A 17,017-nucleotide genomic window follows, 5' to 3' on the forward strand; every position below is an offset into this window, starting at 1 on the left:
CTATCTATCTATCTATCTATCTATCTATCGGACTCACTCTATCTATCTATCTATCTATCTATCTATCTATCGATCGCCCTCACTCTATCTATCGCCCTCACTCTATCTATCGCCCTCGCTCTATTTATCTATTGCCCTCACTCTATCTATCTATCTCTCTATCTCCCACACTGTATCTATCTATCGCCTTCACTCTATTTATTTATCACGCTCACTCTATCCATCTATCCCCCTCACTCTATCTATCTATCTCCCTCAATCAGTCTATCTATCTATCTATCTATCTATCTATCTATCTATCTATCTATCTATCTATCTATCTATCTATCTATCCATCGCCCTCACTCTAGCTATCTATCGCCCTCACTCTATCTATCTATCTATCTATCTATCTATCTATCTATCTATCTATCTATCTATCTATCTATCTATCTATCTATCTATCTATATCTATCTATCTATCTATCTATCGCTCTCACTCTATCTATCGCCCTCACTCTATCTATCTATCGCCATCTATCTATCTATCTATCTATCTATCTATCTATCTATCTATCTATCTATCTATCTATCTATCTATCTATCTATCTATCTATCTATCTATCTATCTATCGGACTCACTCTATCTATCTATCTATCTATCTATCTATCTATCTATCTATCTATCTATCTATCTATCTATCTATCGCCCTCACTCTATCTATCGCCCTCACTCTATCTATCGCCCTCACTCTATCTATCGCCCTCACTCTATCTATCGCCCTCACTCTATCTATCTATCTATCTATCTATCTATCTATCTATCTATCTATCTATCGCCCTCACTCTATCTATCTCCCTCACTCTATCGCCCTCACTATATCTATCTATCACCCTCACTATATCTATCTATCGCCCTCACTCAATCTATTTATCGCCCTCACTCTATCGCCCTCACTCTTTCTATCGCCCTCACTCTATCTATCACTCTCACTCTATCTATCACCCTCGCTCTATCTATCTGTCGCCCTCACTCTATCTGTCGCCCTCACTCTATCTATCTATCGCCCTCACTCTATCTATCTATCTATCTATCTATCTATTTATCTATCTATCTATCGCCCTCACTCTATCTATCGATCTATCGCCCTCACTCTATCTATCGCCCTCACTCTATCGCCCTCACTCTATCTATCTATCTATCTATCTATCTATCTATCTATCTATCTATCTATCTATCTATCGCCCTCACTCTATCTATCTCCCTCACTCTATCTATCTATCGCCCTCACTATATCTATCTATCGCCCTCACTATATCTATCTATCCCCCTCACTCTATCTATCTATCACCCTCAGTCAGTCTATCTATCTATCTATCTATCTATCTATCTATCTATCTATCTATCGCCCTCACTCTATCTATCGCCCTCACTCTATCGCCCTCACTCTATCTATCTATCTATCTATCTATCGCCCTCACTCTATCTATCTCCCTCACTCTATCTATCTATCGCCCTCACTATATCTATCTATCGCTCTCACTATATCTATCTATCCCCCTCACTCTATCTATCTATCACCCTCAGTCAGTCTATCTATCTATCTATCTATCTATCTATCTATCTATCTATCTATCTATCGCCCTCACTCTATCTATCGCCCTCACTCTATCTATCTATCGCCCTCACTCTATCTATCTATCCCCCTCACTCTATCTATCTATCACCCTCAGTCAATCTATCTATCTATCTATCTATCTATCTATCTATCTATCTATCTATCTATCTATCTATCTACCTATCTATCGCCCTCACTCTATCTATCGCCCTCACTCTATCTATCCATCGCCCTCACTCTATCTATCTATCGCCCTCAGTCAATCTATCTATCTATCTATCTATCTATCTATCTATCTATCTATCTATCTATTTATCTACCTATCTATCGCCCTCACTCTATCTATCGATCTATCGCCCTCACTCTATCTATCGCCCTCACTCTATCGCCCTCACTCTATCTATCTATCTATCTATCTATCTATCTATCTATCTATCTATCTATCTATCTATCTATCGCCCTCACTCTATCTATCTCCCTCACTCTATCTATCTATCGCCCTCACTATATCTATCTATCGCCCTCACTATATCTATCTATCCCCCTCACTCTATCTATCTATCACCCTCAGTCAGTCTATCTATCTATCTATCTATCTATCTATCTATCTATCTATCTATCTATCTATCTATCTATCTACCTATCTATCGCCCTCACTCTATCTATCGCCCTCACTCTATCTATCTATCGCCATCTATCTATCTATCTATCTATCTATCTATCTATCTATCTATCTATCTATCTATCTATCTATCAGACTCACTCTATCTATCTATCTATCTATCTATCTATCTATCTATCTATCTATCTATCTATCTATCGATCGCCCTCACTCTATCTATCGCCCTCACTCTATCTATCGCCCTCACTCTATCTATCTATCTATCTATCTATCTATCTATCTATCTATCTATCTATCTATCTATCGCCCTCACTCTATCTATCTCCCTCACTCTATCGCCCTCACTATATCTATCTATCACCCTCACTATATCTATCTATCGCCCTCACTCAATCTATTTATCGCCCTCACTCTATCGCCCTCACTCTTTCTATCGCCCTCACTCTATCTATCACTCTCACTCTATCTATCACCCTCGCTCTATCTATCTGTCGCCCTCACTCTATCTATCTGTCGCCCTCACTCTATCTATCTATCGCCCTCACTCTATCTATCTATCTATCTATCTATCTATTTATCTATCTATCTATCGCCCTCACTCTATCTATCGATCTATCGCCCTCACTCTATCTATCGCCCTCACTCTATCGCCCTCACTCTATCTATCTATCTATCTATCTATCTATCTATCTATCGCCCTCACTCTATCTATCTCCCTCACTCTATCTATCTATCGCCCTCACTATATCTATCTATCGCCCTCACTATATCTATCTATCCCCCTCACTCTATCTATCTATCACCCTCAGTCAGTCTATCTATCTATCTATCTATCTATCTATCTATCTATCTATCTATCTATCTATCTATCTATCTATCTATCTATCGCCCTCACTCTATCTATCGCCCTCACTCTATCTATCTATCGCCCTCACTCTATCTATCTATCCCCCTCACTCTATCTATCTATCACCCTCAGTCAATCTATCTATCTATCTATCTATCTATCTATCTACCTATCTATCGCCCTCACTCTATCTATCGCCCTCACTCTATCTATCCATCGCCCTCACTCTATCTATCTATCGCCCTCAGTCAATCTATCTATCTATCTATCTATCTATCTATCTATCTATTTATCTACCTATCTATCGCCCTCACTCTATCTATCGATCTATCGCCCTCACTCTATCTATCGCCCTCACTCTATCGCCCTCACTCTATCTATCTATCTATCTATCTATCTATCTATCTATCTATCTATCTATCTATCTATCTATCTATCTATCTATCGCCCTCACTCTATCTATCTCCCTCACTCTATCTATCTATCGCCCTCACTATATCTATCTATCGCCCTCACTATATCTATCTATCCCCCTCACTCTATCTATCTATCACCCTCAGTCAGTCTATCTATCTATCTATCTATCTATCTATCTATCTATCTACCTATCTATCGCCCTCACTCTATCTATCGCCCTCACTCTATCTATCGCCCTCACTCTATCTATCTATCCCCTCACTCTATCTATCTATCACCCTCAGTCAATCTATCTATCTATCTATCTATCTATCTATCTATCTATCTATCTATCTACCTATCTATCGCCCTCACTCTATCTATCGCCCTCACTCTATCTATCCATCGCCCTCACTCTATCTATCGCCCTCACTCTATCTATCTATCTATCTATCTATCTATCTATCGCCCTCACTTTATCTATCGCCCTCACTCTATCTATATATCGCCCTCACTCTATTTATCACCCTCACATTATCTATATATCGCCCTCACTCTATCTATCTATCTATCTATCTATCTATCTATCTATCTATCTATCTATCTATCTATCTATCTATCGGACTCACTCTATCTATCTATCTATCTATCTATCTATCTATCTATCGCCTTCACTCTATCTATAGCCCTCACTCTATCTATCTATCTATCTATCTATCTATCTATCTATCTATCTATCTATCTATCTATCTATCTATCTATCTATCTATCGCCCTCACGCTATCTCCCTCACTCTATCTATCGCCCTCACTATATCTATCATCCTCACTATATCTATCTATCGCCCTCACTCTATCTATTTATCGCCCTCACTCTATCTTCAGCTTTCAAGCTTAATTACAAATGTCAGAAAAAAATGTTAATATTTCACTTCTGTTCTTTGATTATCATCACAATAAAATACACTGAACATAATCTTCACAAAAGTTATTTACAAAAGTTCAAGCTATTGCCATTAAAAGCCATTGTTAATTGTAATATCAATACATCTAAGTCACGTAAATACAACACATATTGCATTACAAATGCTATAGGTGTCACATTTGCGAAAGTTATAACTATTGGCATTGTAAATAAGAAAGCTATTAATTTCGCTATTTTCAAAACCAACACATATTAAAAAAAATTGTCATTTACAACTATTCTCTTTATTGAGAATAGCCAGAGGCTGAAAACACACAAAAAAAATCCTTTTGGAAGGCACGTGGATATTAACTGATTTGTGCAAAATTACATTGGGGTGACCCACGACGTGACTTGAGCATGTGTCCCCAACTTTCCGCTTAGCAGCTCAAGCCATTACACCACACCCTTGTGGTATAGGGATATTGCCTACCGTTGAGTTGTGTGCATATGCTCTTTGTGTACGCTTTTGTTGCAGAAAGGCCTTATGTAAAGTAAAGTGAAAAAGCATGAGAAAAAGTTAACAGGGAGCATGGGGAAGTAGCAATGAAGAGGGCTACGAGCAGATATGGGGTGAGTGGAATCAAGAGGGGCGGGACGTTAGAGGACGTGGTAGTGATGAGAGCAGGCGAAGAGACGCAGTGGAACGTACGAGTAAAGGCCAGACTCGAGAGAAGAAACAGAGATCAACAAAACAAGCTCTCGGCATTGCTGTGGCGGGGCGGGGGAGCGCATTCTTTTGAAGTGGAGCGACTTCCTTTGAAGTCTGGTGGGGGGGCGGGGGAGCGGGGGAGCAGCTTACTTTGAAGTCTGATGCCGAGGCTCAGACAAATGGTGTGGGATGTGGCTGGCAATGGTGTGTTGTGCGATGTGCGATGTGCGCGCGCCTGTCTCACATGAACTGTATGCGATCCGCAGCTAGGTAGACTTTTCTTTTCCGCTTACTATAATCTCGCCTATTCAATCCCTGCTGGGTAGAATAGGCGAGACCTAAAAAACGAAGCAGCAACGTTACAGAGAAAATGCACCAAACAACTTCGCTTAAGTTTGTGTGATATAATTTAACCACTGCAAACTTGGAAAAAGTGTCTACATACAGAAGAACCAAGTAAACAAGCAAGTAAACACAAGGCAGGACGTTTATTTCTATACTGAAGCAGTGTCTAATTCAAGAAGACTATTTGGTGTAAAAAAGGAAAATACATTTACTGAAAAACAAGATGTGATGTTACGGCCACAGGTGCAGACTTTGGGACAGGGGAAGCACGTTGACAGCAGTTTTATTTGAGAAGTGTTGTTTACTCAGTGAAAAGTGATGGCATTTGCTGAGGGGGGAGGGAGGGTAAAGGACGAAGCGTCCAAGTAGATTTATTTAAGTAAGAGTGTGCCCGCTTTGTGGGCGTCCCTGCTGTAGGTGAGAGTGGGGGGTGAGGAGGGGGAATGGAGATGAGCGTATTTAGATTAATGGAGGGTGATGGCAGAAATTGGAAGTGATCCCAGATGCGCGGGCTGTTTAATTCATGAACCGGTCTATTTTTCACTTCCCTCGGATGACGCTTTCGAAATAAGTGTTTCATATGAAGGAGGTTTCTTCAACACAAGCCCCTTGCAGCTCTGTGGACAGTAATAAAAGCATCCATAACCGCACGCACATCAAAGGGTCACGTGACAGGGTTGGACTAACTCATTTAAATATGGGAAGACCTGTACCTGACAGTAGTTTTATTTGAGAAGTGTTGTTTACTCGGTAACCGGTGATGCAGCACACACGGACTACACGTTCTCCCTTTTAAAACTGACCAATGCACGAGTTATCCACTGCGTGATCATAATACATTTTAAAGAAGCATGCCCCTTCACCGAAACAGCTAACACAATTATATTGTAACACTCTTTTAGATAACTGCTGGGTGACATCTTAATGGATTAATAATGTTACCACACTCAGAAGGTAATGGCATTTGCTGATGGGGGAGGGAGGTTAAAAGAGGAAGCGTCCAAGTAGATTTCTTTAATTAAGAGCGCGCCCGCTTTGTGGGTGTCTCTGCTGTGGGTGAGAGAGGGGGGTGAGGAGGGAAATGGAGATGTGGGGGGGCACCACTCGGCGGACCCCAAGGGAATCTGTAGCAGCCGTCACCATTGCTTTAGCATTGCTCCAGGGCGCAGCGCTGCTAAAACCCACTCAGCTACACGAGCACTTCCGGCCGAGGCGTCGCCCCACAGATGCCCTCCCAGTGAGCACGAGCCATTGACTCACACAGGCACACCTTGCAAGCTGAAATATCTCTTTATTGTCATAAGTTACACAACAGTTTGTTCATTTAAATGCCATCTGACGCAGGCGTGCGCGCCCAGCCCCTCCCAGCTGCGCGTCCATTACTCATTTCTGGTAGAAAAAAAAGTAAATGGGGGTAAGGAAAGTGAAAGCGCTTGACGCACGTTTTCACAGGAACACATATGCATTCCTTACGCACTGCGCATGCGTGCAGCCAACTTTGCCTGGGGTATGGAGCGTGCAGCAGTGTCTGGGGCTCCCGTGAGCTGAGGGAGCCCCGCGTGCTGTAGCCCGTGTGATGGAGGCATGGAGCCCTCCCACAGAGAGTAGTCCACCCCGCCTTTGTGAATGCTGCTGCGGGGCTCCTGTGAGCATGACGGAGCCCCGCGTGTGACCAGAAAAGAGGCCTGCCTGCCACGAGGAGATCAGCCGGGGAGGAGCGCAGACCCCACAAGAGCCGGTAAGTGGGGCGTGTGCAGAGCGCCTGAACATTTAAAAAATGCTAAGCTATTGAAGGAGGCTGACTTGCCTCGGAAGCGGGACAGGTGATGTGCACAGCGCGTGGCTGTTCGTGCGCGTACACCTGCGCAAATCGCCAAAAGCCCTGCGCGTGCCCATCTCCTGTCCTACTTCCGAGGCAAGTACACAACAATAAGCCCCGCTGGCGACAGCGCTTCGCGCTGCGTACGCCAGGCTCGACCTAAAAAGGTGATAGGACACGGTAAGGGCGGGCCGCGGTATAGTACTTTTTTTCTAGACTTTCAACCACGCTTTCCGAAGTGACTCAGTTGCAGGAAAAGGGGGTATTCACAGTTTGCACTGGCGGTAAAAAGACCAAAGGGTGGGCTTCCCAAGTTTCAGAGATCTCTTTAAAAATGATGAGTCGACTGGCAGATGTCAATAGGTTGAGCATCTCGGTCGTCACAATATCTGTCCCAGCCTGATGGGTCGCTGCCTCCATATTACTGTTACCAAGGGCTCAAAACCATTGCTGAACAGCTTTGCACCAAAGACTCCTGGAACCCCAACTTGACTCATTACCAGTGTCCCCTGTAACACTACAGTTACCTACGAATCCATTACTGATTTTGCCTTGCCTCCGTTGGTAGCTGGATTCTGAACCCACGTGGGGGCTCCATACAAGCCATCTAATAAAATGAATGATAAATAAGCATGTCACCTCCATCACACAGATTATTCTTAAAATGGGAAACAGTTGTCTGTGATTGTTGAACTTGTTTGAGAGAAGTTCAGCAGGTGTATTTGGCAGTCAACCCCATAGTTAAGGTCATGTTCTTATGACAATATTCTCAGCTTATTATTGGCATCATTGGGGTTAAAGATGTGTGTTCTCCACTGAAAATTGCCTGATCACAGGTTCGATTACAAAGCGAAATGCCTTAGCAAATGCTATGCATTGATATCACACAAAAACGCATCATGGCTAATGGCTGAGAATGCCTCCAATCGTTTCTGGACGGCCTTTGGAGGAAATTGCCTACAATCTCATGATCAGTGAGGTTTTCAGTCTTTCAATAAGACTTCATGATGTTCATAGAAACTCTGATTTTCCAAAGCTTAATAGGTCGAACTGTTTGCAGTGGTAGAGAAATTGAGTGGAAGGTCCTGTAAGCCCAGGAGTATCTACTATCTTCTTTTATGCTGTTTGTTTGTTTACACCAATCCCTTCACAAAATGTCATTATTCGTCTCCTTCCAGTCCCCAAGCATCATTGACGCCCTCTTTTGGGGCTCTCCACTCGCATTGGGTCTTAAAAGAGCTCCCATGTCCTCCTTTTATGTCTTAGGGACATTCAAGGTGCACATGCCCAGGGCCTCATCCTTGTAAGCAATACCAGGAGCCAGTCGGATGTACGTCATGACAACGCGGGCTTTTACACCACGTTGCCATTACGACGCATCCATTACAACGCAAGTCGTTACAACGACTTGCGCTGTAGTTGCTGGATTTTGGAATAGTATGATTTACTATTCCAACTCCAGCCTACGCAACAGTAGGTAAGGTGTTGGAATAGTAAATCTACTATTCCTTAGTATCTAGCGCCATCCAGTGCAAGTCGTTGTAACAACTTGCGTTGTGATGTCATCGTCGTAATGGCAGCGCGGTGTAAAGCCCGCGTTGTCATGGCTGTCTCCCAGGCAGTCAGACGGGGACCTGTACTGGCAGCAGAATCAATCGGTACAACAACAATGACGTGTAACACTTACAACACATCCGTAGTTCTCAACATCAAAATTCAATTTAGGAAGTAGATGAACAGGGCCCCTTCCTCTCGTATGTCTTCCCCCAGACACTGCTATGCTGCTGTTGACACTAGTAGAACTTTCAGAATGCTTATCTATGCTAACCTGCAACATGCACAGGAACACCACCACTGAGACGTCCACAGAGCTCCCACAATGCACCTCCTCTCAGACTTGCATTGTGCACTAAATTCTATGTCAGGAACGGAGGGTTCGGATTAAGCTCCTCTTTCTTTACTAGAATCAAACAGCAGCCAGTCAACTTTAAACTACATAACCCATGATCCCTCACGGCTCCTTCTCCCCACCAATCACATGGGGTCAACTGTCCATCAGACCATAGTGAGTCCTCTTTCTTGGCTGCTGCAGCAGCTCACCTAAGTGCATTTTCTATTCTGTTAATGTCATTGTGTTAAAACAGTAGCGGCTCCTAGAGGGAGTGCTGCGGGGCGGTGAGACGGGGGCGCGGGAGGGTGAGGGTAGTAAATTCCAGCATACTGCCGAACGGAGGTAAAACAAATTACTTTGCGCATGCTGCATCACCATTTGGCGTTGCAGCTTGAGCAATGTAATTCGTTTTATTATTTTTTCTTTACTTACCTCCGTTCGGCCTTATGCTGGAGTTTACTACCCCTCACCCTGTCCCTCCCCCACCCCTCAGCACTCCCTCGAGGAGCCGCTACTGCAGTAAAATACATAATTTTTTCTTGCAAGTGTTCATTTGGTATTCCTTGTTAATTGTGACGACCAAGCACTCGCGTTCACGGGGTCGTCGCCTTCCGATTGTCCACCAGCTGTGAAGCGGGAGCGGGACTAATGCGCTTAGCATGTAATAGAAAGAGAGTTCTCCTTTTTAGGTCGAGGGACCGTAGCTCTCACTGCGAAGCAGTGAGGGGCGAAGTCCCGAAGAATTAATGTTTTGGAGTTAGTGGCTTTGAACCCGCCTCTCTCCTCCATTCTCCTCCATTGGCTGGCTTCCTAAACGGAGGCCAGCCACTGGAGGAGAAGGGAGTCACTCCAATAAAGCCCCGTCTCTTTTGGATTCGGGGCGTGTTTTTTTCGTTCTTTAGCCCTGTGACGTCACCGCTCACTCAGAACCCAAAAACACGCCCGAAGCCGAGTCTTCCAAAACCCTTAAGATGTCCCTGGCCTTAATTCCTCGTCACGGGCAGTAAGCACTTTAAACGCACTTTAAATGTAATTACAATAGCCTCTATGTGTGCATTTTAGTTAGCACATTATAGATAGGTGGCGGAGGGTCGTCGGTTCGTGAACCAGCGAGGACTTGTTTCCTTACCTGCCCTTCACCTGTACCATGGATTTTCCGCGTTTAACTTTCCTCTGTCGGTGCTGCGCATGAAAAGGTTCCTCGGCGCGGCATTACTTCGTCCCTTCATGCCCCGGTATGAGCCTCCCCATTCTCGCCTCTGAAGAGAAACCCAGGGTTGAGAAGCTGCTTTTCGGGCCGTTCCTGCGCGCTGCCTGCTCTCTCCCCTCACAAGGCTCGCCTGTTCTCCATGGCCAGGCTACTGCTGAGGCGTGAGCCAGTTTTTCAGGCTCGGCCACTCCCTCGCGGCCAGGTGAAGCGGGCTGGCAGCAGTTTCTGCCGCTGCAGCGGGTCCTCCCCTTCTGGGCAGAGCTGGGCTGGCCTGCCTCCCCGTGCCCAGCGAGAGGAGGGAGGAACTACGAGTGGTGGCGGGCGTGGAAAGGCCGAAGCAGTTTACTTCCTAAACTTTTTTTACCCCCACACCTTCGGATTTCTTCTGGTCACAACAGACCCCAAACATGTGTCTGCTTGTGTGACACAAGACGTGGAGGGTGTGCCCAGCTGGGGACAGCCCTATGTCACCAGGGCACCTCCAGGCATGTCTGCTATATTTTTCACCAACGCGAAGCATGCTGGGACTTGTAGGTTTCTATTCAGAGTGAGCGAAGCTAAGCACTAGAAGCAAGTGCACTATCAATAGCACAGGGTCGGTTGGCCACACAGGAACAAGGGCACAAGAGGCCACTATGATAGTAGACTCTTGTGCCCGTCTATGAGCCCCTCCTATAGAATTAGGAGAAGCAGAGAGAGGAGCATAAGTACACAACCGCCAGGGTTATCCAGTTCTCCAGTCCTAGTTTTTAGCTACCAATACTTTTTATTCTGGGACTTGCGGTTTCGTTTTTTTAACACTGTAGTTATAGGGTGAAAAAGCTATCATGCCAATTATAGTTGTTTTAAAACCCAGACGACTGAAGATTTCACACATCAGCTATATTTATCCTTCCAGTCTCAGTAATCTGTGTAATGAGTTTGTAATTTCAAATTTTCCGGGACTCAAAAAAACGAAGATCTAGCTTCTTTTTAAGTCTGGTATGCAATGAGTTACACAAAACTGAATATGGATGGTAGTATGGTACAGTTAAAAGACTAACTCTCTGCAGAGCTCTCAGGTTACCCTAACCCATGTGTAACTCCTTCAGTCCAGGTGTTTTTCTTTGCATTTATGGACTGGTTGTCCTGTTTCTAACATTATAAAACCAGGACTGTAAGTGCTCGAATGTAAAGCCAAAACCTGAGCTGACTGATGTACTCCTGGATGGGCCTGGAAAACTTAAATGTTCTGCTTCTGCATGCCCACACTGTTTGATCTTGGGCATGACCACTGCATACTCCTGTGCCTAAAGTCATTAGATGATGTCATGTTAGAGAGGACACAGTGCCCACCTCTGGGTTTCCAGTTTAAAACCAAGTGTAATTTTGCCCAATTGGTCCAGTCATGTGCAGCTCCAGGATTCGAGACCCAGGAAGGCCATGATGCAGCCTGGGTGGGCTATGAAGACGGATGGGGTTCCCTAGCATCTTCCTGGTGTCTGAGAGCTGGCTATGGACATGCAAGATGGTCTTGTAGAGGATGAGCATCATACCCTACCTGCTGACCAGGTTCTAGTTTTACTCTGCATTTATGAGGTTTGTATATGTGCTTTTGCTTTATCTCTTCTGCTCTCTCCGTCTCATCCTCCTTTCTATGTCTGCCTCACAGCCGGCTCACCACTTCACCCTGCACTCCTGTCCACTTCACCCTCTGCTTCCTTCCATCACCTCATCCTTTTCTCTAACTTCACCCCACCCTCCTCTTTCTCTGCCTTACCCTCTTACTCTCCACCTCATCCTCCTTACTCCCTGCCATGGTCTTCTCTCTCTCGCTCTGTCTCACACTTCCTCCACCTCACACTTTTATTGGCTGTGCTTGCTTCCCTGGCTGTGCTTGCTTCCCTGCCCCCTGGCTGTGCTTGCTTCCCTGCCCCCTGGCTGTGCTTGCTCCCCTGCCCCCTGGTTCACCTGCCCCCCTCGCTGTGCTTGCTTCCCTGCACCCTCGCTGTGCTTGCTCCCCTCGCTGTGCTTCCTTCCCCGCCCCCTCCCTGTGCTTGTTTCCCTGCCCCCTCGCTGTGCTTGCTTCCCTGCCCCCTCGCTGTGTGTGGCTCTGGGTGTGTGTGTGGCTCTGGGTGTGTGTGTGTGTGTCTCTGGGTGTGTGTGTAGCTCTGGGTGTGTGTGGCTCTGGATGTGTGGCTCTGGGTGTGTGTGTGGCTCTGGGTGTGTGTGTGTGTGGCTCTGGGTGTGTGTGTGGCTCTGGGTGTGTGTGTGTGTGGCTCTGGATGTGTGGCTCTGGGTGTGTCTGTGGCTCTGGGTGTGTGTGTGGCTCTGGGTGTGTGTGGCTCTGGGTGTGTGTGTGTGGCTCTGGGTGTGTGTGTGTGGCTCTGGGTGTGTGTGTGTGGCTCGGGGTGTGTGTGTGTGGCTCTGGGTGTGTGTGTGGGGCTCTGGGTGTGTGTGTGTGGGGCTCTGGGTGTGTGTGTGTGTGGGGCTCTGGGGGTGTGTGTGGGGCTCTGGGTGTGTGTGTGGGCTCTGTGTGTTGGGCTCTGGGTGTGTGTGTGGGCTCTGTGTGTGGGGCGGTATGTGTGTGTGGGGCTCTGGGTGTGTGTGTGTGGGGGCTCTGGGTGTGTGTGTGTGGGGGGCTCTGGGTGTGTGTGTGTGTGTGGGATCTGTGTGTGGGGCTGTGTGTGTGTGGGGGGCTGTGTGTGTGTGGGGGGCTGTGTGTGTGTGTGGGCTGTGTGCGTGTGTGGGGCTGTGTGCGTGTGTGGGCTGTGTGCGTGTGTGGGGCTGTGTGTGGGCTGTGTGCGTGTGTGGGCTCTGTGCGTGTGTGTGGGCTCAGTGTGTGTGTGTGGGCTCTGTGCGTGTGTGTGGGGCTGTGTGTGTGGGGCTGTGTGTGTGGGGCTGTGTGTGTGGCTCTGTGTGTGTGTGGGCTCTGTGCGTGTGTGTGGGGCTGTGTGTGTGGGGCTGTGTGTGTGGGGCTGTGTGTGTGGCTCTGTGTGTGTGGGTGGCTCTGTGTGTGGCTCTGTGTGTGTGTGTGTGGCTCTGTGTGTGTGTGTGGCTCTGTGTGTGTGTGGCTCTGTGTGTGTGGCTTTGTGTGTGTGGGGGGCTCTGTGTGATTGGGGGGCTCTGTGTGTATGTGTGTGTGTGTGCAGGGCTCTGGGTGTGTGTGTGTGTGGGGGGCTCCGGGGGTATGTTTGTTGGGGGGCTCTGTGTGTGTGTGGGGGGGCTCTGGGTGTGTGTGTGGGGGGCTCTGGGTGTGTGTGTGGGGTGGCTCTGGGTGTGTGTGTGGGGCTATGTGTGTGTGTGGGGCTCTGTGTGTGTGTGGGGGGCTCTGTGCATGTGGGGCTCTGTGTGTGTGGGGCTCCTAGCGTGTGTGGGGCTGTGTGTGTATGTGTGTGTGTAGCTCTGTGTGTGTGTATGGCTCTGAGTCTGTGTGTGTGGGGGGCTCTGGGTGTGTGTGTGTGTGGGGCTCTGGGTGTGTGTGTGTGTGGGGCTCTGGGGGTGTGTGTGTGGGGGGGGGCTCTGGGTGTGTGTCTGTGGGGCTCTGGGTGTGTGTGTGTGTGTGGGGGGCTCTGTGTACGTGTGTGGGGCTCTGTGTGTGTGGGGGGCTCTGTGTGTGTGTGTGGGGCTCTGTGTGTGTGTGTGGGGCTCTGTGCGTGTGTGGCTCTGTGCGTGTGTGTGGGGCTGTGTGTGTGGCTCTGTGTGTGTGTGTGGCTCTGTGTGTGTGTGGCTCTGTGTGGGTGGCTCTGTATGTGTGTGTGAGTGGCTTTGTGTGTGTGGCTCTGTGTGGGTGTAAATGCAATAGGTCATGCATTTGCGAGCTATTAAGCTATTGGCAATGTAAATGACAATGCCATTTATTTAACGATTAAGCTATTGGCAATGTAAATGACAATGCCATTTATTTATGATTAAAAAAAAAAAGTCATGAGCAATGCCAATAGCTCTACCTTTAATAATGCCGACACCATTGCATTGTAAATGCTTGTATCTCTTTGGGCCTCGTGCATGCGCGGGAGCCCGAACAGAGCTTTTTCCTTCTGATCAGCTCCTCGCTGCATCAAGGTCTACCAGGCATAAAAGTAGAATAAAACAATCACATATTTACCATGCGTAGTGTCATAAAAGAAAAGATATATATAGGTTGCGATACCTGTCTTTGCATCTATATACAGATCCAATAAAAACTATCTAGTCATGTAATATTTTATAAGCATGTCCTAAAAACTGTACCATCCTTCTGATTGCACTTTCCCCTGTGAGCCTAAAACAATAACGTATAGCCTCTGTAGTTGTTCTTATGTTGGCATTATTAAACATGGGGCATAAATATAACCTCCGTGTGGGCAAAAGTCTCGGTCAAATGCATATTAAATGTGCAAGAGTTTCCTTGCCGGTTCCACAAAGCCGACATCCCTGAGTATCTTTGAAAGCCTTTTTCCAAGTCCCTTCAAACTCCCCTATCGGAACATAGAATTGTCTGAATCTTATTTCTTTCTGTTTAAATTCCACTGTGTTAGCTTTAATGTTTTACCTATTAGTTTTTTCCGCACATCCCTGGTCATTCGTCCCATCTCCTGAATATCAGGCAGTTCATAAAGGTCTATTTCCATCATTGTAGTAGAAAGTTGCAGATCTCTCACTTTTTTACTCCGAAGTTCCTTCATTATTAGATGGTTTCAATGTACATGAATCGGCCTTAACCCAATCGTTAATGTAGTTAACACAACTGATCTTATGCAGCATTTCCAGAGATTTTAGGCCGAATTCCAACCATATCATACAATGTGGAGTAGCCTGTCGTAAATGGAGTACGGTGCGTACGCATTTCATAAAATATTTTACAAAGTCAAACATGACTTTCTTGGTCATGGCAGGAAATGCGTAAAATAGATACAGAATCATTTTCATCTGTAAAGCTTTTAGAGATGGGATAATTGCATTACCTCCCCACAGTTTCATAAATCTTGCAATTGATTGATTCCTATTGAATCTGTGCACATAAAGTCTTGCTTGTTAAAATTGAATATACTGTTCTTTCACAAGACTCTGCTGGTCTGAGCTTCTACCAGTGGGAGGCTCTGAGATTGTTTCCACCCCTTGGGCATATTCTCCCCTGTTTCAGGATGGTGTACTACGCTGAGGACGGTGATGAACGATTTCTCGCCATTTTTCCCAACAAAAGAACGGTTTCATAGATCAAGAAGGGTTTTCGTTATTACGGAAAGATGCGAAAACAGAGACCACCTCTCACCTGTACGGTTTTGTCAGCCAATTATTTTGGTCCCAAAGAAGGATCAGGGTTTCAGTCTGGTGCTAAATCTAAAGGAATTCAATTTGCGGACCATTTCAAGATGGAGAGCATACATCTGTTACACAATCTTTTTCAAGAGGGAGTCTGAATGGTTCGGCTTTTCAAGAGGGAGACTGGATGGTTCGGCTCAACCTCAAGGACGCTTATTTAGCCGTCCCTATATTCGGCTCCCATTGCAGGTTTCTTCAGTTTCAGTGGCGCCATCAGTGGTTCAAATTTATTTCCATGCCATTCGGCCCATCTTCAGCTCCTTGGTGTTTCACCAAGCTTCGTCGGCCAGTGGTTCAATACCACTGAGAACAGGGGCTCGACTGATCATATACTAGAGACGACATAATGATTATGGCGCAGAGCAGAGAATTAGTCCTTCTTCATCTCTCTTGGATGGCACAGCCCCTTTAGGATCTGGGGTTCGGCATCAACCTGGAAAAGTTGATCATGCTTCCCACAAAGACGATGGAGTATCTGGGGTTTCAGGTGGATAGCATTCTGGCCCATCTCTTTCTACCCTTGAAAAAGTGGATTTCTATCAAGAAAGAGTTGAGGAAAGTGATTGCCTCTCTGACTATATTGTTGAGGATTTTGGCTTGTGTGGTAGGACTGTTGGTGTCCTCCAATCACATGATTTTTCCGGGTGCCCTCCATTATCGGCCTCTGCAACACTTGAAGATGATGCATCTTTGCAGGGGTTTGGGTTGTTCGGAACACATTGTTCTGTCGGAAAAAGCCAGGACGAAGATGTCCTGGTGGTTGGAACATATGGATGCCTGGAACAGCAAGGCCATAATTGCCTCGATTCAAGAAGTGGTAGTAGAATGCGAGGCCAGTTGGTGGGGTAGGGGAGCTCTTTGTGGCTCAGTGACAACAGGAGGGAGGTGGTCTCCGGAGGAGTTGCATCTTCTTATCAACTGTCTGGAGCTCCTGGCGGGCTAATTCACAGTTTGCACCTAGTCCCCAAGCAGACTGAGTTGCTGCATCTTGTTGAGGATAGACAACATATCAGCGGTCTGGTATATCAATTGGCTGGATGGGACGAGATTGTGTCTTCTAGTGGCGATTGCCATGGACGTTTGGCTCTACAACATCATATATTGGTGACAGCAGAATACATTCCAGGCAAGTCCAATGTGGTGGCAGATTGGAACTCTTGTTTCCCCCACAACTCCAGTGACTGGAGGCTTCACCCCGAGATATTCCATCTTCTGAATTTGCGCTTGAGTCCTTGCATTATCGAACAGTTTGCCTCCCGACTGAATGTGCAACTTCCCCTCTTTTACAGTTAGAGGCTGGATACACTAGCGATCAGTTTGGATGCCTTCCTTCAGACATGGTCAATGGGTCTGCTCTATGTATTTCCTCCTTTCACTATGATACAGAGGGC

This window comes from Lissotriton helveticus, chromosome 1_1 (genome assembly GCF_964261635.1).
Source record: "Lissotriton helveticus chromosome 1_1, aLisHel1.1, whole genome shotgun sequence".
NCBI lineage: Eukaryota > Metazoa > Chordata > Amphibia > Caudata > Salamandridae > Lissotriton > Lissotriton helveticus.